This window comes from Panthera uncia, chromosome F1 (assembly GCF_023721935.1).
Source record: "Panthera uncia isolate 11264 chromosome F1, Puncia_PCG_1.0, whole genome shotgun sequence".
Taxonomy (NCBI): Eukaryota; Metazoa; Chordata; class Mammalia; order Carnivora; family Felidae; genus Panthera; species Panthera uncia.
Window position 1 is genome coordinate 29130132 of NC_064813.1, and position 24871 is coordinate 29155002.

Genomic DNA, 24871 nt, shown 5'->3' on the forward strand with positions numbered 1-24871 from the left:
TGAGCCTGGAGTTGGGCTCTGCACCGACAGCATGGACCCTGCTTGGGATTCTCTCTCTCCCTCTCTCTCTGTCCCTCCCCTGCTTGTGCTCTTTCTTTCTCAAAATAAATACAACTTTTTAGAAAAAAAAAAAAAAGAATGAATTTTAAATACCATATTTCCTTCAATTTGTGAGACTTATTTTTCAAATGGCTACTGAGTTCTTAGGGGTTCCTGGGTGGCTCAGTCAGTTAAGCGTTTGACTTTGGCCAGGTCATGATCTCATGGTTCATGAGTTCGAGCCCCGTGTCAGGCTCTGTGCTGATAGCTCAGAGCCTGGAGGCTGCTTCACATCCTGAGTCTCCCTCTCTCTCTGCCCCTCTCCCACTTGTACTCTCTCTCTCTCCCTGAGTCTCAAAAACTAAATAAACATTTAAAAAAATTTTTTTTTTAATGGCTACTGAGTTCTTAGGGCGTAAATACTACATTGTTCAGACCTAACTACTTAATCAAGTAACTGTTCAGGGCTTCTCTGGGCTTTGAAGCTCCATGAAAAATTAGAGACACTAAGAATACCGTGTGAGAGAAAATTTGGAAATCTCTGATCTAAGCTGAGACCTGCAGGGTGAGGATTTGTTCATTGGGCTGAAGGAAAGGGAAAGAAATCTCCAGGCCAAGTAACACTATATCCAAGTCCCAGCCGTGAGAAAGAACAGGGTGAGTTGGGGAACTGTAAATTGTCTCATAGTGCCAGCTTCTTGCTCCCCCGGAGGTGAGCGATCTGGCCCACCACTGCTGCACGCATGCACACTCATACTCTTGCACACCCCTCCCCTCCCCCAGACCCCTGCCCACCGCTTTCCCTCCTATTCTCAGGCCTCCAAGGCCTGGGATCACACTGCAGCAGGGAAAACAAAGACCTAAAGATTTGAGAAGACTACTGGGGTGGGGCCAGGCAGACGGTGGCCGCCCAGCAGTGTCAGCAGCCTTCATGGCAGGTCTGGCAGCAGGTGCCAGAGAGTCAGCCGGGGAGAGACTGGATTTCAGAGACAGGACTCCAGTCCCTGGAAGGAACTGAGGCCCTGAGCAGGAACCCAAGCAGGGACACAGTTCCCAGAAATGGGGCACAGGGTGGAGGTTCAATGACAAAGAACAAAGTAGGAGCCCAGTTACAAAAACGGTCACCAGAGCTGAGAGGGACCAGCCGAGAGGAAGTGGTCTATTCATAACAGGAGAAAATCAGAAACAGCTTTCATGTCCAAAGTAGGGGATTATTAAATAAATTATGGTAAACCTGCACTGTGGAATACTGTGTGATATGAAAAAAAAAAACAAAAAAACCAAAAAACCACGTTCTATAAGACCACGGACAATAGGGGAATAATCAGGTATATGAAGTTGGGACATTAGGTGACCGCCTAATTTGTAAAACAAAATGTCAGTGTGGGCTTAGAGACAGCAGAGGGGAAAGCAGATATGGAAAAATTACTGGAAGGAGATATAACCAAATGCTATCTAAATGGGTAGAGCGTAACTGATCTCAATTTTTTCTTTTTTCTGCTTCTCTGTAATTTCCAAATTTTCTCAAGTGGGAAAACAAAAACTATCACATCGATTTCTTTAATGAAAAAGAAGCAAAAGCAGAAGCCGCTTGGAGTAATGACGTGTCCCAACGCAGACCAAAGCCATTGGAGAAAGCCGTGTCCCCAAAGGGGTCAGTTCTCCGTACAAACATGGAAAATCAATAATTAGAAGGTGCAAGGTGGGGTTACCAGATGTTTGGTATAACACCAAGGCCAACCTGGGAATTGGAAAGGATGAAAAATAAAAACCCAACAAACTAGAAATGTCACTACTGCTACTTCTTTCCAAAGTTCCCTTTCCTTCACTTCTTTTTTATTTGTATTTAAATTCAAATTAACATACAGTGCAGTCTTGGCTTCAATGGTAGAACTCAGTGACTAGATATGACACCCAGTGCTCAACCCCAAAAGTGCCCTCCTCAGCGTCCATCCCCTCACCCATTGCCCCTCTAGCATCCCTCAGTCTGTACTCTGTGTTAAGAGTCTCTTATAGTTTGTCTCCTCTCCTATTTTTACATTATTTTTGCTTCCCTTCCCTTGTGGTCATCTATTTTGTATTTTTAATTCCACATATGAGTGAAATCGTATGATATCTGTCTTCCTCTGACTTATTTCACTTAGCATAATACATTCTACTTCCATAGACGTTGTTGCAAATGGCAAGATTTCACTCTTTCATTGCTGAGTAGTATTCCTTTGTATATATATACCACATCTTCTTACTCCATTCATCCATTGATGGACATTTGGGCTCTTTCCATAATTTGGCTATTGTTGATAATGCTGCTATAAACATTGGGGTGCATGTGCCCCTTTGAATCAGCATTTTTTTATCCTCTGGATAAGACAGTATGGTATTGGCACAAAAACAGACACATAGATGGATGGAATAGAATAGAGAACCCAGAAACGGATCCACAAATATATGGTCAACTCATCTTCGACAACACAGGAAAGAGTATCCAATGGAAAAAAGACAGTCTCTTTAGCAAATGGTGCTGGGAGAACTGGACAGCGACATGCAGAAGAATGAACCTGGACCCTTTCCTTCATTTCTGTTCATGACCAGGTATGATATCTGTTTCCAGTGACAGCTGTGGCTGTAACTGCTTTCAAAGCCCCGAGCGTCTGATGAGAGGAACCCAGGAGGTGAGGTGAAAAGTTACGGTGGTAGCATCAGGACAGCACTCTCTGGGCAAGTGACATAGCATGGCATCCAGGGCAGCAGCCCTTGCTCTGAAGCTGACCATGTCTTCTGCTGGCTGTACGACTTTGGACAACCCAGGTCTGAGTCCATTGCTTCATCTATCAAATAGGGAGAAGTAGGGCCAAATAATATTGGCCCTACTGGGCTATTGGGGCTTAAATCAGATTAATCTGCCTGGCTGTGCTCTGGGAACCACAAAGTGTCATGCGTGTGTCAAGTTTACTATTACTAACTGCTAGGTGGCGGGTCTACTCACACGGAAAGACACATTTCTAAAAGTGTTACAGACCTCACAAATTCCATAAAACCCATAAAACACAAACTCCATAAAACACATCATGTTTACATACTGCAGCGAAGTCATGGTGCTTATACGAAATCTCATCCAGACAGACCCGTGGCTCTGATCTTCGTGGGGAAAATGCAAATGAGCATTCTTCTATCTCCATTAGGGAAACCCCATAAAATAAAGGCCCCGAGCCTGGAAGGCTACAAGGGAGCTAGAGAAAAGTTAATGAGAAAAGTCTTTGTCAGTTTTGCTTGGCATGTAATTTTTCTAGCCAAGACATCAACATGTCTCTGCTTTCCAGTGACCCTAATCTTGATCGTAGCCTCAAGTCATGACCTAGGCAGTAGAGAGCTTCAGAATATTAATTGAAAAATCAAGTCTGATATAACCTCTTCTCCCAGAGATCCTAAGAGACCCTGAAGAAGGTCATAAAGTATTATTCTTTCATTGAATTCAGAGATTTTTACGTTGAAAGATGAATGAATGAATGAATGAATGAATGAATAAATGATGAGTGAGTAAAGACTCAAAGTTTTATTACAAGGAATGAAAATTATTCTCTAGCTTCTCAGGAAAAATACAGCGTTAAAAAGATATGCCCAGGGGAGCCTAGGTGGCTCAGTCAATTAAGTGTCCAACTTTGGATCAGGTCATGATATCGTGATTCATGAGTTCGAGCCCCACATTGGGCCCTGTGCTGACAGCTCGGAGCCTGTAGTCTGCTTCGGATTCCGTGTCTCCCTCCCTCTCTGCCCCTTCCCTGCTCATGCTCTGTCTCTCTTTCTCTCTCAAAAATAAACATTAAAAAATTAAAAAAAAAAAGGATATGACCATTTTAACAACCAAAGAACCATAGAGAAAGGACAGAGTCCGATGTGGACGCATGGAGTTCTAAGAATACTTTCAGAGAAACCACTCTGTTCTGAGACACCATTAAGTGTCCCATCCAAGGGAGCCCCAGACTCAGGGAATAAAACTGTCACTGACACAATAGACCAGAGTCCCTGTCCCCTCCCCCTCTCCTCCTGCCCCACCTTTCCTTCCCAGAAGACCCGCAATACCCATCCCTTTCCTCAAACTGCAACCTGTCAGATTGGGACTATCTTCTAAGCAGCCTCCTACCCATCCCCTGTCTTTTCCCACTTCTGCTGCACACCATGCTGCTGCCTGATCAGGGTACCCCGTGCTGCTGGCCGGAACCCTGCCCTGATACCCCAATCCCAGATCAGGCATGGGAGCAGCGCAGTCTCAGAGGTTCCTGCACCTGGAAGAAGAGGTACCTTGCCCTCAATCCTGGCTCCTACGTTTGGAGGAGTCAAGGTCCTGGAACCTGTGACTATCTTCTTAGTCCTTGACTATCTGACACCTTTTCATATGTCTTAAGGATGTTTTTTTCCCCTTACAAACATATTCAAGTCAAATAAAGAGAAATACGAACCGCTGCCTTGAATTGAATTCGTTTGGACTGAACCAGACGTTTGTTGTGGAAAAAGAAAATCAATTCATTTTGTGGATTTTTTTTCACCTGTTTCTGAGAACCCTGAATCTGGCTGCATGCCAGGGTGCGAGGGGTCAGGATGTGTCAGCCTTCTCTGTCTCTTTGTCCTTGCCTCCGGATTTCCTTCCGGCTCGCAAAACACCGCTTCACCAAGAGTGCTTCATGGGCAAGTCACAATGCCTCATCCACCCTCCAGCCTGAAAGGTCACGGATCTTTCTCCGGCTTCCCCCCAAATCAGCCAGTATTTGGGGCCACATAATGCCTTACCACTTACTCATTCATTACCAGTGATTCTATTTGAGACTATCTCATCAAGCAATTTTATCAAAAAGGTACCCATTATGACTGCTTATTTTTTTTTAATTTTTTTATTTCTATTTTTTATTCAAATTCAAGTTAGTTAACATACCCTGTAGTCTTGGCTCCAGGAGTAGAACCCAGTGATTCACCATCTCTATGATTGCTTTTTAAAAAAAAAAAAATTTTTTTAACATTTATTTATTATTGAGAAACAGAGAAAGAAAGAGCATGAGCAGGGGAGGAGCAGAGAGAGAGGGAGACCCACAATCTGAAGCAGGCTCCAGGCTCTGAGCTGTCAGCACAGAGCCCGATGCGGGACCCGAACTCACAAACCACGAGATCCTGGCCTGAGCTGAAGTCAGGCGCTTAACCGACTGAGCCACCCAGGCGCCCCTGATTGCTTATTTTTAACACATAAAAATTTCAAGTCAAAATGGGGGTGAGTCTCTTGTTAACGGGGAGACGTGGAGGTGGTGGGGATTGAGGGCTGACTCCCAGTGATCTTAAGGTGCAGACGGATAGGGAAAGCTCTTGCTTCGACATCTCTCCAAACAGACATCTCCCTCATCGCTTTGGGCTTTGTAGGAAAGGAGAGGCAAAGAGGAGACTCAAGAGTTCTACAGACCTGGGTTAAGAGAAGGAATTCAAGTGCACTCAACCTTAACCATGGGCTTGAATAGAAAAATAAGCTATCTTCCCAGAGGAGAATCACCAAAATGATAATGATACCTCATGGCTCTCTGTTTCAAAAGTGATGGTCACAAAAGCAAAGCGGGTGGAGAGGGGCCTGCTAGGTGGTCCTGTGGTGCCTCCTGTTGTGAGTCCTGTGCCCCAAACAGACAGGAGTGACTGAGATGTGTCTTAGCATCCTACACCACCACCGCCGAAATCCTTGGCACCCACACCGGTCCTAGGCTTCCCCAGCCTCTGCTGTGGAGAGGAGGCGATGAAGGAGGGGACAAAAAGCCAAAAGTTCTGATCTGTGTCGAGAGTCACAGCCCCTTTCGTTACCAGGCCCTTCAAATCCACGTTCGAGTCAAGAAATTCCACAATCGGTGCAAACAACAGATTTGAGGGGAAAAGTAATAATGCAGAACCGCCAGCTAGAACAGATTTTCCTGCATTTGAAGATGGCAATAATAAGACAGAAGACAGATTTTTGCCTTCAAGAAACTATCTCTTCATTGCAGCCAAAGCAGCACAAAATTCAAGGCAAACATTCTATTATTTTCCCCCCACTGTTTGGAAATATGGAAAAAGAAAATCTTGCCATGATTTTTTTTCCCCCTGGTTCTACCAGAAGTGACACTTTGGGTTTTTTGTTTTGTTTTGTTTTGTTTTGTTTTTTATCTCCAGCATTAACAAATGACTGGGGATGATTCTTCTGGTGCTTGGAACGGAGGACAGACCCGGCAAAGAACAGAGCCTGGATGGGAGACAGTCTGCAGGAAACTGTCGAGCCGCAAAGAAAACAGAGGCCCCCTCCACAGGCTGTCTTCACAACACTAGTCTTTTTGAATATGATGGAAATATGATCTGCCTTATTGATCCCCAGCTCCCTAAATAGAACAGAATTATTTGTAGCAAATGCAACCAGCAATCACAAATGTGCAAAACAGTAACACGCTACCCTCGTATCTTAGCTTCAGACCCACTGCCGAGTACCAAGCAGGGTGAGTGAAACTCCCATGCATTTTGTTCACGTGCAGTTTGGGGAATCACAAGAATCTAAAAATGTCACAAGATTAGTAAGTGAAAGAATATAGTCTGCTTCGAAAGATCGAAATACTAAGTCTCAACATTAGTTTTTTCCAGGAGAGTTTGGGTTTTTCCTCATCTTTTGACTTCCCTCATTGTGGATTGCTGAAGTAAAATAGGGAATAATTAGTTATCATTTCAGTGAACCCACCCACTCTACGGTTGGGAAAACTGAGGTCCCAAAGAGAGGAAGTAACTCCCCAAGGTCATATAGATAGCCAGTAGCAGAGCTGGGATTAGAATTTCGATACACCTCTAGAAGATTCACTCCCCTGGTTAGGTGAGTCCAAAGCTGGTTCCATTTCTGGACGGGCAGAGTAGCTTTGCCCAGAAAGGGTTCTCTCCGTTAACATGAGATCGTGTGCTCTGTAAGCTAGTTGGTGACTTCCCACAATTGTGCTATTGGATGGTGTGACTTCCTCAGCACCTTCTCGGATCCTTCTACCCATGTCTCGGGAACACAGAAGATGGGTCATAACAGTATCTGCAGCTCTGAAGGCAAAGATACCCTTCCTCTAACGGATATTCTCCTGCCACTGGTACCGTTGAATTTTCATTGGTAATTTGGGTAATTTTCTAGAAGTTCTGTTTTGTTTTGTTATGCATCTTGGGACAAGTTATGACTCTATGCTACTTTTTTTTTTAACAGCCCTGAGATTGATAGGTGACTTCTTAAAGCCTAGCTTCCTTTTAGAATTGGGCTTATAGTCATTACATTTCAGCCCATCTATGTGCTTAGCGGGGTAGGCATTACAGAGGTGCAAGTGTTTCTTTCAATGCCCCCTCGTTTCTTCTGACCGCTGTCTCAGCTCTGTCCTTTCTTTAGTCTTTACATTGTTCATTTCCTCCATTGTTCTATGTGTGTCTTTCCTAATTGACAGCAAAGCAACTGGGTCCTTCACTCAGAGCAGCCCTGGCTTTCTCAGTATTTAGAAGGTCCCGGAGAAACAGGCCAGTGGGCACCTAAAGCAGCTGACCCTCTGAGTACTCACTCCTGGAGCCTCGCTGAGCTTCGGTTTCCCCTTCCTACATCATCCCACGTGGACGACCTTGCTAAACTCGGCATGGGTTGGGGCGCCTGGGGGGATCAGTCGGTTAAGTGTCTGACTTCAACTCAGGTCATGATCTCACGGTCTGTGAGTTTGAGCCCCACGTCGGGCTCTGCGCTGACAGCCCGGAGCCTGGAGCCTGCCTCGGATTCTGTGTCCCCCTCCCTCACTGCCCCTCCCCTGCTTGCACTCTCTCTCCCTCTCTCAAAAATAAAGATTACAAAAAAAAAATTTTTAATAAATAAAAATAAACTTGGCATGGGTCTTTATCCCTCTTCCCTCAAACCTCTCCTTGGGGTTTCCGTGAGCTGTCTCCCTGGGTTTTCTTGCCCGGCCTGCCTCCGTTTTCTTCTTTGAGCCATCTTCCTCTTGATGCCTTGAAAGACCCCCTCTCCCAGACGTGTGGCCTTGGCCCTGCTTCACTCCCTCCTACACTGGCTGATGAGGCCCCAGCCTGAGAATCTGCATTTGCTTTGCATCTGAGCACCGACCTGCATCCCTCCCTGTCTCTGGAAGGGTATCACCTGGATGTTCCAATATCAAGTTTACTTTTCTTAAACTAGAAGAAAACACAGGTGAACACTCACAGGTGAATTTTCTACCTATATGGATGGCAAATAACTTTCTCAAACTAAAAGCAATAGAAGAAATCACAAAGGAAAATAGATTTAATTATAAAAAAATATTGAAACATCTATACGTTAAAGGAAAAAAGGACTCAACAAGCTTCCTTTCCTCTTGGGGAATATACCATCCTCCTTGGCCCTCGGTCTGTACAGCCTCTAATCAGTACCTCGGCTTTGAACTGTCTATCCTGACCCTGGCTTTGGCCCCCCTTTGAGCCACGCCCCTACCCAGCGCCCATCACTGTGATCCATCCACGGGGCTGCTCTGGCTGATACGGACAGGGTGTCAAACACGAGTGTCGAACCCTTAAAGCAATCACCTTCCTTGATAATTCTCTCGTTGTTTTACTCAATATGTATGTCAATATTTGACTTCACAAGGGCAAAAACTATCTTCTGCTCTGGGCATTGTGCTAGATTTGAGAAAGATGTGCTAACTACGTGACAGAATGAGAGAATGGTCATTTGAAGCCCAATTTGAGAGGAAGTTAATTTAAGGATTTGAATTCTTCAGAAGTAAGGTTTGAGGATCAGCTGTCAATTTTCAACGCTAAGCAATGATGAGCCAAAATAATTTAAAAGATCACACTCTGAATGACGGACTTCCCACCCAAAGGTCCCTTTCTGACGGAGGGGACCCATGTTGATACGTGGTGCACAGCTGAGCTTTGTTCTATCAGAGCCAAGCCCACGTAAAACCAGTTCCTTCGGTGGGGGGATTTACTCTGGCCCCTTCCTCACTTACAAGGCTGGTGGAGAAAGCCCTCGAAAGATAGGAAGACAACCACCTCTCACTGAGCTACTGGAACCAGCCCCTTGTGCAGCCATGGAGCCACCAGGCAGAAAAGCCGTGCTCAGCACCCATCAGCCCACGGGACAGGCCTCAAAGTATAAACCCAGAGCATGACCAAAGAGGAGGTGAGAACTCCTTCTTCCTTTTTACTAAGTTGCCCTAAACGTCTTCATTCCCTCTTCATAGCTTATCTGAATTGGCAAGGCTTTCCAGATTACTTTGTGAGATTTTCTTCGTCCTTCTGATCAAGTCAGCCTTTGTCAATTCCTACCATTTTCGTAACTCAGTCTTAAACCACTTGGCATTCAAAATTAATTTACCTCCTACAGTTATATTGCCATGTCCCTTTCTCTCTACACTTCTGCCTTTGTTTCCGGTATTTCAAGCACAACACAACACAACAAAAACCTTCAATATAACAAAATTCTTGGGGAACTGGGCATTTTGCCATTCGAGCATCACTGCAAAACGTGGAGGTTCCCACTAAGCTAAGGCACACACGGTTTCAGGCGTTATTAGGTTAAAAAACAATCTAAGAAATTACCATTTTGGCAGATCAAAAATGGTTGAATATTGAGACTCCCATGGTTTAACATCATATGATAAATGCTCCATTCAACTTTGGCCTCACTACGACTCTCCAGGTAAAGGCTTTTGGGAACACCCAGCAAAAAGCGAGCAGAGTGCTACGTGGTGTCCTGAGCAAGCCTCACACTGAGGGGCTACCAGGATAAAGCCGGTGGCTTCTGAAAGCAGCTGAGGAAGGTGTGGGGGGCTGACGGTCTATGTCCTGGACATTCATGGTCAGGAAGGGGACACCTGTGTACCTGTCTGCTCCCTTCTCCTGCCTGCCTTTTGCAGAGGAAATGCATTTGTAATGTCTTCTCACGACGACAAAGAGGAGAAATGGACAAGAGGCTGTCTCATCACCTTTTCCTCTGCCCTGACGCCCCATGGGGGGCTGGAGAGCAAGTATCAACTGTGTTTTGGAGGTTGTAAGAGGAAGTCACTGTCACTAACCCAAAACAGGTCATTCCATCCAGGGGACAATGGTTGGAGGTGGAAATTTTAGCAGGAAAGCAAAAGAAATTCTTTGACCCACAGGCTGTGCCTGGGTCCATGTGTGAGGACACAGTCGTGTCACCATGTATGATACAGACCACGGTGGAGCTTCACCTTGAAAGTGAAAATAAAGAAGAGGAAGAGTCTGGGGGCTGGGGTTGGTGGTGTCATCGCAGCTCCAGAATGCGGTCCAATTGTGTTTTCATAAACAGGAAACTTCTCTTTTCACAGCTTCAGTGGGAAATAAAGAAGCATTGTTCTGGGATGGCACTCCTCCTTCTACTTGATGTTTCTAATGTATTACCCTACCCGCCCTCCCATCCTCAAGGCCAAGAGAGACAAAATTTTTTTCAACAAAGTCTAGCATCGGGCCACTTTTCCAAGAGGAATGGGCTTCACTGTGACACCTTCCCCACCCTCCACTCACTTCTGTACTGCCTTCCAGTACCTTGCCTCTGGCACTGGGTGCATGCATGGCCCTTCCCACCAAGAGTCAGTCATCCTGCTTGGCCAACCACACCAAAGCATCCACACCTTAATGAGTCTATATGTTGCATGAGGATTAAATGTACATGTATCTCCATATATAGATATAGAGAATACTGGGAACAGCACTACATAAGTAAGCACTGTATAAATGCTCATAGTGTGGTAGGAGGTGATTAATTAATGGATTGTTATTATTATAAAGATGAGGGTGGTATAAGAAATCACTGCTTGAGGGGCGCCTGGGTGGCTCAGTCGGATTGAGCGCCGACTTCGGCTCAGGTCACGATCTCGCAGTCCGTGAGTTCGAGCCCCGCGTCGGGCCCCTGTGCTGACAGCTCAGAGCCCGGAGCCTGTTTCAGATTCTGTGTCTCCCTCTCTCTGACCCTCCCCCATTCATGCTCTGTCTCTCTCTGTCTCAAAAAATAAATAAAAACGTTAAAAAAAATTTTTTTAAAATAAATCACTGCTTGAGGATCTTGATTAAAAGTCAACTCTAGGGACACCTGGGTAGCTCAGCTGGCTAAATGTCTGACTCCTGATTTCAGCTCAGGTCATATCTAAAGGGTTCCTGAGTTAGAGTCACTCTCTCTCTCTGCCCCTCCCCCCTTCCCCCTCTCCAGTCGCTTAAGCACTCTCTCTCACGCAAAATAAATAAACTTAAAAAAAAAAGTCAACTTGTGTGTAATTTTCTAGCAATCACATTTTAAACAACAAAAGAAAACAATGAAATTAATGTTAACGTACTTTGTTTTACCCACACATCAAAAATATTATCATTTCAGCATGTAATCAATATAAAATTAATTAATGAGATATTCTAGTGTTTTTGTGTGCTATGTCTTTGAAATCTCTTCTGTAATTTACACCCACAGCACATCTCAGTTTGGATGCTAATTTTTCAACGGTTGAAGCCATATGAAATCCAAAACAGTGGAGTTTTGTTAAATGGAAAAAAATAATATGCATTGCTTCAGTTTTTAGCTTTAAGTTTAAACGAACTGAAACTTAAAATTCCATTCTTCAGGTGCACTGGCCACATCTCAAGTGCTCAATAGACACAGCTGGCTAGCAGCCACCATATTGGACCATGTAGGTTTAAGCTACGACTTCCTCCACTGACCTCATGCTAGGTCAGTGACCTTGCTAGGTCCTCATGCTAGGATGACCTCACTGACCTCATCCTATCTGGCCTACAGCACACCGTGGCCCTGCTACGCTCTCTTCACTCCCCCACACTAGCTCCTTCCTACACTAGACCTATGCGCGCACCTTTCCCTTTACCTGGAACGGCTCCCCCTCCTCTCTTCCAGGGCCCTTGCCCCCTTTAACTGCCAGCTCACCTCCTCCAGGACAGCCTTTCCCAGCATCTGCCCCCTGAGGACTTATTAGCATCCTTTACAATCTGGTGTGCCCAAGGCTCTGAATATGCGATCTGAACTATTTTATCTGTGTGTTTGCTCTGTGTAGGGCTGTGTGTGTGTGTGTGTGTGTGTATCCTACTTTCCTGACCTGATTATAAAACCTTCCAGGGAACTACCCCTGACTTTATGAACCATGTTCTGCTTGCCTGGACTATTGCAGTAGCCTTCTGCTCGGTCTCACTGCTTCCTCCCCTGGTCCCCATGAAAGTCCGTCCTCCACACAGCAGCCAGCATTACCCTGTTGAAAATACAAATTAGATCCTATGTCTCCCCAGCTAAAAGCCTTCTAGTGTCTTAACCATTTTTCTTAAAATGAAATGCACATTTCTCATCCAGGTCTTCGCAGCTCTCCGGGACAGGCCCTGCCTGCCTCCTGACTCCACCACCACCCCCACCCCCCTCACTGTGTCCAGCCACGCCGGCCATCCTCCTGCCTCTGGCTGCTCAAGCACCTTGAGCCCACGCCCACCTAAGCGTCAGTGCCCTTGTTGGACCCTCTGTCATTGCTTGGTTGGTTTCCTCTTGTCACACGGGAGGCCTTGCCTGACTCCACTCTTAACTCCTGGACCCACACTCTTACACGACACCCTGCCTGACTTTCTTCATCTGTTCTTACAACTTTGTTGACCTTCTAGTCATCTTTTCTTGCAACTGTTTGAAACCACTGTTCATCAATTGATTGGCTCAGTTGATGTCTGCCTACACAATAGAACGTAAGCAGGCAGCTTGCCCCTTTTGTATACCACTGTGCCCCGAGGCCTAGAGGCCCAGCAAAATGGAAATCCTTCACTAATACTTCCAGTTTATGAATCAACATAAAACTCCCGTGTAGCTCCTGCAGTTGGTAAAACCCCATGATATATTAAAGAAGTGTTAAATTGATATCACAGTTCACAAAGCACCAAAAAACAGTGGTTGCAAACGCAAATCCTGACAGACACTTGACAACTGTACGTGAGTAAGGCACAATAGGGAGGGGTGGGGACTGTGGCCACTGGAGAGTGCTCGCTTCATTCAGGAGAGGCAAAAATCACTTAGCTCAATCACTTAGTCCTTGTGCTGCCTCACAAGAAGATTGGCCGAATGTTACCTGAAACTCTGATTTTTTTAAAAAAAGGTATACATTCAAATTTTTAAATAAAATGTTCTAATTATTAAAACTGTTCAACAAAATAAGACTGTTAGATACATTTGGCTATCAGTTTGCGACTTTGGATTTGAATGCCTTTGGATGAATTTTTATTTCTTATTCAATTTCAACTGGACCTTTGATTAAAAAAAAAAAAAAACCCACACAACCCAAAATCCATAATTTTCTCTTTTTGCTTTTTCACATTCCTCTTATAGTGCTCCCTTCAATCCAGTAACTCAGAAGTCTTTGGGGTTTGAGGACCAAATCCAATGACTTTTTATCACAATCTTCATTGTCTTTAATCATTTCATACTTTGGGAATAAGTCATGCCCTGGGTGTTAAAATACACCACCCAAGACCCTCTTCAAGAATGAAAGTCTGGTACCCCCAAGCTGCTGGGAGTGTTACATTACCTGTGGACAACTCTTAGCTTTCAGCCCCTTTGGAGATAGTCTAAGCTGAAGAGAGCTGCCTTGTACAAGGTTATACCCCCTTCTTGGGGTGGCCCACGTCTGCTGACTGACACAGGGTAGAAAGTCCTTGCTCACCGCCCCAACTCAGGAAATCTCTGCAGGGGCACACCCATTTTGGACTATCCCAGAAATCCACTAGGGCATCAGCTAAAACTCTAGCAGAGCCCCTCTTCTCTCCTCTGCCCAAACCTGTTTCATTAACCTCTCTTTCAGAGACATTACTCCCAAGAGCATCCCCTAATAAACCCCCCACCCATGATCTTCATCTGAGTCTACTCCCCTGGGGACCCCAAGTGTAACTGTTGACATAAGAAGTGAGAATTCTGACTGGACCTCCTACAAGCTGGCTGGTGACAAGGACCCAATCCCTGGCGGTGGGCCAAGCACAGGTAGTCCTCCCCACAAGCTTGCAGGGTCATTATCACAACTTTCCCACCTGGCGAAATGGGATGATGTACTGGTAGAGGGGGGACGTGCCAGCTGGGGCAACTTATCAGGTATTTGGGAAACGTGGCAGAAGATATAGTTCTAAAAACAGTGGAATTTGGTGGTTTGGGGGAAGCTCAACTGAGATTTTGAAAACATAACAAAAGCCTGAGCATGAGTAACTGGCACTTTGGGGTCTTGTGTGCAAGGACAAGCAGTCAAGAAGAGGTCCCCATCTTGGCAACGGGAATGGACCCTGACCTTCAGGAGGAAGTAGGGCTGTTGTTACAGAATGGGGATAGAGAAAATATTGCCGGCACCCAAGTGATGCTCTTGGGCATCTCTTGGTTCTCTTTTGTGGAATTGACAATAAATGTACAAATATAGCAGCTCTGATCTGAAAACGGTATAGGGTCCAATGGCTCAAACCCTCAGGAATCGGAGTTTTGGTTATGGTACCTGCTAAGCCAGAAAGACCAGCAAAAGTACTAGCTAATAGCGATGGGAATCTAGAATAGAGGGACAGAGGAGAGGAGGAATGTCGATTATGTCTCTGAGACCAGCCACGCTGGTGGGGGCTCTAGCTTGTCCCACTAACTCACCTCTTCCGAGTTTTCCTCAGGAACAGATTCAATTCCCATTGAATCCTAGGGAAGCTGTTCCCAGAACATATATGAAGTGGTTCTGAGAGGCACAAGGGATGGACCCCAGGGGACACTACCTGGATTCCCCTTCAGGAGTGACCAACCACCACCACCACCGCCATCACACAACTGCCAGGAGTGTGGCCAGCCCTCCTGGGACATCAGTCACCTTTGGGAATAGCCTCAGGCAATAAGAGCCTTCTTGCCCAAGGTCGTATCTCCTTTCCAGAACAGCCCGCTTGCTATGTCTAATCAGCATGGGGGTATAAAGGCTCAGTCCCCTCACCCCGACTGAGGACATCTCTAAAGTGTGTCAACCCCATTTCAGACCTCCCATATGTCATCTGAGGCCTCAGTTGGGATTGCATCGTGGCTCAATGTCTCCTTCTTCCCAGCCCTGCTTCTTTCCCTTCTCTTCTATTGAGGTTGATTCCAGAAACATTCCCTAAAAATCTCTAGGACATTAATCTTCTTCTTAGGACCTTTATCCCTGAAAATGCAACTTCTGACATGCTGACTCTTCCTTCTTTCAGTGCCCCTCAATTCTCAGCTGCTGCATTTCTCCTGTCCCTCTGATGACTTTCACCTGCATCTCTGGATGCTCCCGTTCTTCCTCCCATCCCTTAAAGGTAAATGGAGGTAAACGTAGTCACCTTTCCTCAAAAGAGAGCATTTTCTGATGATAGGACGCTACCTGCTGGCAGAAGGTTTATGCCCACATCTGCATCAATGGGTAGCTGTGACATCATTAGCTCTCCTACTTTTCACATTTCTTAGAAGTAAAGCATCATTTCTTTTGTCTGCCCCTGGGATCTATAACAGAGGGCAATACACATGGTAAATGGTCTTCCCAAGTCAAGAAGCTACTAGAAGTTTCTCTAATCTTCCACACAAATTCACATTATGTAATGTTATCCTCTCTCCACCATTGCTGGTCTACACACACACACACACACACACCTCTTACCACAGAGACGAGACAAAAACATACCCACAAAAATACACATGAGTTCCATCCTACTGCCCATCTTTAACTCACTGCCTGATAACCTCCAGCCTCTGGGAAGCAGAGCCAATTCCTATTCTAAGTTCACAAAGATTCTCTGATTCCCTATGACCAACAGAATCTTTGTAGACTAACAGGTAGTATAATGTAATAGGAAACCCAAGGATTTGAACCAAAGACACCTGAGTGTTAGGCCACTTATTAGCTGTTCTTAAGCAAGTTCTTTGTTTTCCCACTTTAAAAAGTAAGGGAATAGTTCTTAACCAAACAACCTTCTTCCTTGGACCATCAAGAAGCTAAACTAGGGATGCCTGGATGGCTCAGTCAGTTTAGCATCCAACTCTTGGTTTTGGCTCAGGTCATGATCCTGAGGTCATGGGATCAAGCCCCACGTCAGGCTCTGTGCTGAGCATGGAGCCTGCTTGGGATTCTCTCTCTCTCTCTCTCTCTCTCTCTCTCTCTCTCTCCTCCCTCACTCGTTCACTCTCTCTTTCTACAAATAAAAATAATTTTGAAAAAAGAAGCTAAATTAAAAATTTATATGTGAAAATTCATAGGAATTGGAGACATATCTATAAGGACAAATTTAAATTCAAAATCTCTTTGAATTTTCTTTTCCGATATATATGCTGCCTAAAGGAAACATTTAGATTTAAGTAAGTGCGGGTGAGTACAGTTCAGGGGTCCCAGGCCTCCTAGAAGCCCCCAGACGACTCAGGTCCGGGTTCTTCGCTCAAGGCTGCTGACCCACTGGGGAAGGAGATCTCTGCAGACAGTAAGCTTCTGCTGAGACTTCCCATGTCTACTGTAAGAGGCCAAACTAGGGCCGTTCTTCCAGGAGCTGCTTCCCAATTCTGCTTATAGATTTATTTTTAAAAAGTTGCCTGCCTCCAAATCTCCTTCCCTTTTGTTTACTTTTGGGAGCCTACTCTGGGAAGCTCATTCTTTACAAGTCTCATCTGTGTCCCCCAACCTAGGAGCTCATGGAAATGACTACCTACCATGCTCTTCCCTATACTAAGCTGGTTTATGTGTACCTCCTGCAGAGGCACCTATCTTTTACCAACTTCCACTGAGGGGAAGAGAACCATAGAGGGCTGGTGACTAGGGCCAGGGAGATACAGTTTTGGGCACGGGACATGAGAGACACTGCCACCTACTTAGAAGAGAATTTCCCATCCTATCATTTGGCTGAGCTCAAGGTGGAAAGGAACACTCGACGGGACTTCCAGGGATTAACTTGCTTGGACTTTTGCTCTCTTGCAACAGGGCATCAAAACTCAGGCAAATAGGCACTTAATATTTTCTGGATGATCTTCGGAGATACGGTTTTCTCAGTATCCAATGTTTGAACATCTCAAAGAGCAGGAATTTCTACTGTATGGCCAGTCATAGTCTAGGCTGCTTTATCTTAAACCCATTTTATTCATCTATTCTTTTATCTATTGAATATTCCAATGCCTACAGTGGCCAAGCATTAGGTTAGCCCGTTTCTTTTTTTCTTTTAATTTTTTAATGTTTATTTACTTTTGAGATAGATAGAGGAGAGAGAGAGAAAGAGAGAGAGAGAGTGGGGGGTTGGGGGCAGAGAGAGAGGGAGACACAGAATCTGAAGCAGGCTCCAGTCTCTGAGCTGTCAGCACAGAGCCTGATGCGGGGCTCAAACCCACAAACTGTGAGATCGTGACCTGGGCCAAAGTTGGACGCTTAACCGACTGAGCCACCAGGCGCCCCTAGGTTAGCCCATTTCTTTTGCAGAGCTATCAGCAGCCATGGATGACAGCAGCTCCTGGTCTATCTCCTGAAAACCCATCATCTTCTTGAAGACAACTCTATGCCTTCGTCCTGCTCCATCTCTGGCCTTTCAATCTTCCCAATGTTTTGGAAGACCAGCAAGAGGCCATGGCAAGCTGGATGCTACCCTTGCTATTTCGAGCAGCAACCCAGAGCTGCCCACCCTCCTCCCCACCCCCACCCTATTGTGGAACTTTGACTTATTTTCCTTTGAGTCACTGGCACTCAGTAAAGAGTTGATATAAATAAAAACATCCCTGTTCCTCACACAACTTCTGTCCCTGCTTGGGGCACTGTTAATCCCTGGGAAGGTCCCAGGAGACATAAAGGTAAAGGGCGATCCTTAACATCAAAGGTCACAGACAATAAACGGGAGGGGAGAAAGGCGTGGGATGTGTGAATTCTTGTGAAACGTTTCCAGGGATACAGAGGAGTGCCCAAGAATTCAGCTTGGAAGTGAGTCACCCCAAAAGGGCTTGGGAGAATGAGGGCACACGTGGAGACAGATGACAACAAGGACAGCTGGGCACACACCTTCCTCCCTCCGCAGTCTGAAGCTGTGGGAATGCGGACTGGGTCAACAAGGCCGGGGTGGGAACCCCCCCCCACCGCCCGCTGGGAGCTGAGAACCCGGCCATGTGACCTCTCAAGGCCATCATCAGGACACTCTCACACTGTCACTTAGCACCCGAGTTCCTGGGATCTACATCACCTACTTCCTTGTTCTGAGGCCCAAGGAGGTGGGAGGGGAGAGGAACGAGCCACAAAGCCAGGGGAGTGAGCCCAGGGCCTTAGAGGGATGATGGCCTTCCCCTCATCTGTGTCACTCTTTTAAGTCAGAGTCTCTTCCTTCACTTTGCTAATAATGTAAAGTATCAGCTAAAAATTGCAATGCATGCATTTCATTTGAGTTTTATTGCCCTAACAGACAGCATTAGATTACAAAAGAGGACATTTTTCTTCTCAGTTTTAGCTTATTCTGATGATTTATGATTAGATACAGCAAGAGTTCATAAACTTCCCTGACCTGCTGACAGTTTTTACAGGCTCCCAGATTTATTTCCATCTCAAACTTAACAGCTTTCATGTGACTGATATTCCCAGCGTCGCAGCGTGGCCGAGCCAGGGGCTGAGAGAGCGCCTCTAATCTCCATGTTACTAATTTAAATGAAGTCTTGGTCTGTTGTTTAAAAAAGACATCAGTCATCCCGGGGAGGTTTACAGATCCTCTTGTAATGTAATGTCAGCCCCTTCTGAGATATGAGGTTTATAAAGCCTCACGATGTTGAGTGTTGGCAGACATGCCAAGGTCATTGTGTATGGCAAAGGGAGGGGAGGGGAGGGGAATGCACTTCAGAGCAGGAGCAAAGAATTCCAAAGGAAGATTGTTCTCCTGGAGACGCGAGATGGGACCGCAAGAAAGAAACCTGAGGGTTAGTGTCCGGGGGGAGCAGGAGAGAGGAAGACAGCGTCTCGTTCTGATGGGAGACCCTTTGCTCTCGGCATGCCCCGTCCCCGCCCAAGGGTGGGCAGCCCCGAGAAATCACAGCCACTGACCCCTAATCTGAAGACTGTTCTGGACACACACTCTTTGTTCGAGCGGCACCCTCTGCAAAGGGCGGGTTGAGCTGTGCCACAGGTCTGGGGAGAGAGACCTAGAAAAGGGTGCCCCGGCCTCCACCTACAGACACTCTCCCGGGGTTGGGAAGCCTCAGGAGGGAAGACTGATTCGTCCAGCTCTGGAGGCCCCCCAGAGGTGGCCAGAGAGGGGCAGGCTTCCAGCCAGGGAGTGAAGCAGAGCTGGGAGAAGACAGATTCCTTGCACCAGCCTGGGCTGTTCTCACACATTCACACGCCTGGGTGTCTGAAGGTCACTTGCAATCAGACCTTCACGGGGCAGGAGCTGCCTTTGTGTTATTTGGAGATCAGATAAGAAGTGACGAGTAGCAATAAGTTCTGGCTCCCTGGGGAAATGGGCTGGGGGCTGGGGGGAGGGGGCACCTTTCATTCCCCTGGGAGAAGAGGAAGGCGTGGAATAAATGCTTCGCCCAAGCACTCCCTCGTCGGCAGGGGAGAAAGGCCAGTGCCGTGTGTCCCTGAAGACCCAGGTTCCACAGAGGGAATGACGGCATGATGAGGAGTCACTGTTCACAGCCCCGGACCACGTGGGCCTGGGGAATGAGCACGGGGTGCGTCACTGCTCCTATTCACACTCACTGAGCGCTAACCGCACGCGAGGCTCCGGAGAGGACCTCGATCAGTCTTCGCAGCCACCGAAAATTAGGGAGGGTGACTAGACTGGAGGTTATTATTGCCATCTGACAGGTGAGGCAACGGAGGCTTCGGATACTAGAGAACTAGCCCAGGATCACACAGCCAGTAAGTGGCGGAGCTGAAGTTCAAGTTCACATCTGATTCTACAGCCCAGTTTCTTACCCCCTGCATCCTAACCCAACTAAGAAGACCACAAAATAAAAACTTACAGAAATACATATCCAGCTTCTGGTTGCTCGTCTATAATCCTTTGGAACACAGACATCGAACCGTCTTTTCTTGCCCTGGAGAGAGACTGAAAAATGGGTTTATTTCACGGTTTCTCAAAGGGAGGTTCGGGGCCCGCGACCATCATCGGCTATAACTGGGACGTTAACCAAATGCAGTTTCCCAGCGGGAGCCCTTTCAAAATCTGCATATTAACATATGCCCTAGGAGATGCTGATGCACATGACATTTGAGAGCCACGCATCCTTTCAAAGCATATAGCGGGCGTCCTGCAGGACTTGAGCAGCATGGGGAATCAGTCAGTTTCAGTCAGCAGCATTTCCTGCAATTCCAGCAATTCCTGACTGTTCTCCTCCAAATGCAGCCCGTTTATTTGTTTGACATGAATTCCTACAGCACAATATTAGAAAAAATAAGTATAAACACACATCTCAAAGTCACTTCCGAAAGATTTGGAAATTATCCACCATTCGGTGTCATTTATCTCTTTATCTAGAGCATCCATAGATAATGGTGATATAGAAACAGCTGGACCAGCCAGATGTTGGCATTTGTTAACTGCAGCCATTTCCCTGTTAGAATACCAGATGTCCCTGTTTGGGGGGATTTTCTCTGGAATATCCAGTGAACCACCCGGCATGGTTTCTCAAGAGGTGTTCTGGGGACCCTCAGCACCTGAAACTTCTGGAGGGCTTGTTAAAACTGCAAATTCCCGGGGCGCCTGGGTGGCTCAGTCAGTTAAGCATCCGACTTCGGCTCAGGTCATGATCTCACAGTTCGTGGGTTTGAGCCCCGCGTCGGGCTCTGTGCTGACAGCTAGGAGCCTGGAGCCTGCTTTGGAGTCTGTGTCTCCCTCTCTCTTTCTCTCTGCCTCTCCCCTGCTCATGCTCTGTCTCTCTCTGTCTCTCAAAAATAAATAAATGTAAAAAAAAAAAAAAAAAAAAAACCAAAAAACAAAACTGAAAATTCCCAAGCTCTACTGCAGGCCTACTTACTTAGATACTCTGTGGGTTGGGGTCCTGGAATCTGTATTTTTACCAAACTCCCTGGATGGTTCATATGTACACTCAGATTTGGAAATAGACATGGTACACAGGAGAGAGAAGACCTGAGCTTCACAATCAGATGGGCCTTAACTCAGAGCTCACATACACTGTCACTTGGGATGCAAATGGTCCAACCACTTGGAAAAGCAGTTGGACGGTTTCTCATAAAATTAAACCTAGCGATTCCACTCCGGGGTATTTACCCAAGGGAAATGGAAAATGGGTTCATGCAAATGCTCAGAGAAGCTTTATTCGGCTTCAGAGAAGCCCCCAATTTGGAGATAACCCAGAGCCCATCACCAGGTGAATGAATGAACAAATGTGGAACACCCACACAATGGGATACTACTCAGTAATAAAACCCAACAAATTAGTGATACGACAGAGGTGAATCCCAAAAACAACACATCAAGAAGAAAAATCCAGACATTGAAGACTACATACAGCATAACTCCTTTTAAATAAAATTCTAGAAAAAGGAAAGCCAATCTATAGTGACAGAAAGCAGATGACTAGATGCCTAGGCTAGGGACACAGGAGTTGCCTACAAAGGGGACTTGAGGGAACTTTTGGAGATGATGAAAATGTTCTGTATTTTCATTCTGGAGGTATTACAAGGCAAGTGTGTTTGTTAAAGCTCATCAAACTTGACACTCATCATCAGGGAAACTCACTGAGCTGTCGCCTCACACCCGCCAGAATGGTGAAAATCAACAACACAGGAAACAACAAGTGTTGGCGAGGATGTGGAGAAAAAGGAACCTCTGTGCGCTGTTGGTGGGAAAGCAAACTGGTGCAGCCACTGTGGAAAACGCTATGGAGGTTCCTCAAAAAATTAAAAATAGAACTACCCTACGACCCAGCAATTCCACTACTTGGCATTTACCCAAAGACTACAAAAACACTAATTTGAACAGATATATGTGCCTTTATATTTACTGCAGCATTATTTACGATAGTCTAATATGGAATCAGCCCAGGTGTTCACTGATAGATGAATGGATAAGGAAGATGTGGTGGAGGGGCGCCTGAGTGGCTTAGTCGGTTGAGCAGCCAACTCTTGATTTTGGCTCAGATCATGGTCTCACGGTTCGTGGGTTCAAGCCCCATGTAGGGCTCTGCGCTGACAGACTGGAGCCTGATTGGATTCTCTCTCTCTCCCTCCCTCTCTCCTTCTCTTTCACAATAAATAAATAAACATGACAAATTTTTAAAAAAGAAAATGTGATTATACACACACACACACACACACACACACACACTGGAATATTACTCAGCCATAAAAAAGAATGAAATCCTGGGGCACCCGGGTGGCTCAGTCAGTTGAGTGTCCGACTTCGGCTCAGGTCATGATCTCGCAGTCTGTGAGTTCGAGCCCCGGATTGGGTTCTGTGCTGACAGCTCAGAGCCTGGAGCCTGCTTCGGATTCTGTGTCTCCCTCTCTCTGCCCCTTCCCCGCTCATGCTCTTTCTCTCTCTCTCTCTCAAAAATGAATAAACGTTAAAAAAAACTAAAAAAAAATAATGAAATCCTGCCATTTTCAACAACATGGATGGAGCTAGCAAGTATAATCCTAAGCAAAGTAAGTCAGAGAAAGACAAATACCATCTGATTTCCAGCATTTAAGAAACAAAACAAACAGAAGGGGAAAAAAAGAGACAAACCGAGAAACAGGCTCTTCACTACAGAGAATAAACTGATGGTTACTGGAGTAGGGGCATGGTTAAGGTAACACTTATCTTGATGAGCACTGAGTAATGTATAGAATTGTGGAATCACTATATTGTACACCTGAAACTCATATAACATTGTATGTTAACTGTACCAGATTAAAAAAAAAACTTTAAAAAATGAAGGAGTGTTCAACAATATGCCAAAAAAACACACAGCTAACATATTTTCAAATACTTAAAATAATAAAATAGTACTCCTAGTGCTATAAATGAGCATAAATTTACTTTGTATATTGATATTTAAAACAGTACCCATTTACTAGATTGCATAGAGAGCTTACAAACAATATAATTATACTGAGTTTTTAAAAAATCTCATCACATTCCATATTTCAAGTGGGTACATTTTATTGTATGTAAATTAGAACTCGATAATATTGATTGTCACATATTCTTTAAAGTTCAAATAATTCTCATCATTTATTAGCTGTGTGACCTTGGCCAAACTACTTAACTTCCTGCTTCCTTCTCATCATGCCAATCCAAAGTAGTTTTCCATATTTCTCTGTGCCTCTCACCCCAAAACCATTCTTCCCACTTTAAAAACCTAGAAGCCCCATTGATTATGTAAAATTGTCTTTTAAAATAAACAGGGAAGAGTCACAGTTCAAATGTTTATATTCATTTTTAAATGTGCTGGTGTTTTAAGGACATGCTTCCCATCAATAACGTGATCCCGGCTGATGGAGGTTAGCAGCGACATCACATCCAGTCAGGAAGGATTTTAGGTTCTTTTGGCGAAGAGTAGATAGAGGCCATCTTTGCTTGGGTTTCGTTTTTTTTAGCAGGAGGATCGCAAGCCACTGGAGAGCAGGGATTAGCTGGAGGTGTCCTGGAGCTCACATATTTACAGACGGTGCGTTACCGTACAGGATTAAGCCATTCACCCAAAATCACCCATGCAGGTAGCACTCTATGCCGGAAATAAGGGTCTGCTCACCTTTCAATGATATCTTCTTTCATGCATTCAATATAACCTCATTTCACACACATTTAGAACATGTGCCAGGCACAGGGAACAGCCATTGGGTATTCAAAAATGAATTTTAAAAATACATACATTTCCTGGGGCGCCTGGGTGGCTCAGTCAGGTAAGCATCCTACTTCGGCTCAGGTCATGATCTCGCAGTTCGTGGGTTCGAGCCCCACGTCAGGCTCTGTGCTGACAGCTCAGAGCCTGGAGCCTGCTTCAAGTTCTGTGTCTCCCTCTTTCTCTGCCCCTTCCCCACTTGTGCTCTCTCTCTCTCTCTCTCTCTTTCTCAAATTTAAATAAACATTTAAAAAAAATTTTTTTTAATCTACACATCTCCCATCCTCTGAGAGCTCAAAGTGTATTTGGAACACAGGTACACAAGAAACAAAATTAAAGCAACACGTGTCGTGCTGAGATACGGGCAGAGGTCAAATGCTGTGTGTTACCGAGGCAGTCAGCATCAGCTCTTGCCTGGGAGAAGGAAGGAAGGCTTCCCGGAGGACCTCCCATCACCTTCATCCGAAATGATACAGGCAGTGCAGCAGATAGCAAGGGGCATCCAGGGCTCCCGAGCACAGGGAGTAAGAGCGTGCGGAACAGGCGGAGCCCGAAAGGGTCCGGTAAGGCCAGGGAATGCGGACAGTTGACGCTGGGAGCGAAGACTGAAGCGGACCACAGAAGGCAAGAGCCTCCTCTGAGGGTGGTCGACGTGCACACTGGGAGCTGCTTCCTCCCCCACTTGCAGCAGGTACCGCCTATGAGGGCCTCACACCTGCACTCTTCGCTGGAGGTTGCCCTCTGCTGATCCTGATCCGAGCCGCCTCACCCGGAGAGGCCCCGGGGAGAGATCCCAGCCAACAGCGGACTGACCTGCAGCTGTAGAACCCAAGCCCCTTGGCTCTGGGCGGGACCACCGCCTCCTCGTCCAGCCGGTGCTCCAGAGCGCCCCCTGGGATCAGACAGGGGCTGTGCAGCTCCTGAGCTGTCCTCTGCCCGGCTTCTTCATCTGCCCTGTCCTGCTTCCCTCACCTCCCTGCCTGCCTCTCCTGAGAGCCCTCCCTCCCTAAGTCGCTCGGGTGCTGCTTC